Below are 1,000 nucleotides of genomic sequence, written 5' to 3'. Positions count from 1 at the left end.
TAAAGGTTGCAACATTCCAGCAGGTCGTTGATGTTCCACCTTCGCTTATGACAAGTTAGACAAGTTGATACATACTCTGCTACATGTCTCTTCATTCCTGGCCACCAATAATTCGGCCTCAAATCCTGATACATCTTTGTTGCTCCAGGATGAATACTCAACTTACTCTTATGAGCCTCTTCTAAAATTGTTTTCCTCATATCTGTAATTTCTGGTACACAAATCCTACCATTACATCTCAAAATATTATCTGATCCAATCTTAAACTCAGTTGTCTTCCCTTGCACTATTAGGTTCATCTTCTCTTGAATTAAGACGTCATCTTGAGAATTTGCAATGTCTTCAAGTAGTCCACTCGAAATCTTAATCATTCCGAATTTCAAATTTCCCGTTGCAAACTCTACGTTCAAGTGTAGGTCTCTAAAAGCTTCCCATAACTCTTGTTGTCTAGCCATAATTGTTGAAGACACTGATACACTTCTTCTACTCAACGCATCAGCCACTACATTGGCCTTCCCAGGGTGGTACTGTAGTGTGAAATCAAAATCCTTCAGAGTCTCCATCCATCGTCTCTGACACATGTTCAATTCCTTCTGATCAAACAAATATTTCAAACTTTTATGGTCACTGAACACTGTTAACGTGCATCCATATAAATAGTGCCTCCAGATCTTCAATGCAAAAACAACAGTAGCAAGCTCCAAATCATGAGTAGGATAGTTTCTCTCATGAATCTTCAATTGCCTTGAGGCATAAGCTACAGCTTTCTTGTGTTGCATCAGAACACATCCCAAACCTTGGTGAGACGCATCACAATAAACTTCATAGGGTTCTTCTGATTGCGATAATACCAATACTGGTGAGGTCGTCAATTTTCTCTTTAGTAACTGAAAATTTTCCTCACACTTCTCCGTCCATGCGAACGGTTGATCTTTTCTGGTAAGTTGTGTCAATGGAGTCACAATCTTAGCAAAACCTTCAATAAACCTCCTGTAGTACC

Source organism: Cicer arietinum, chromosome 5 (genome assembly GCF_000331145.2).
Source record: "Cicer arietinum cultivar CDC Frontier isolate Library 1 chromosome 5, Cicar.CDCFrontier_v2.0, whole genome shotgun sequence".
Lineage (NCBI taxonomy): Eukaryota > Viridiplantae > Streptophyta > Magnoliopsida > Fabales > Fabaceae > Cicer > Cicer arietinum.
Note: the sequence above shows the minus strand (reverse complement) of the source record.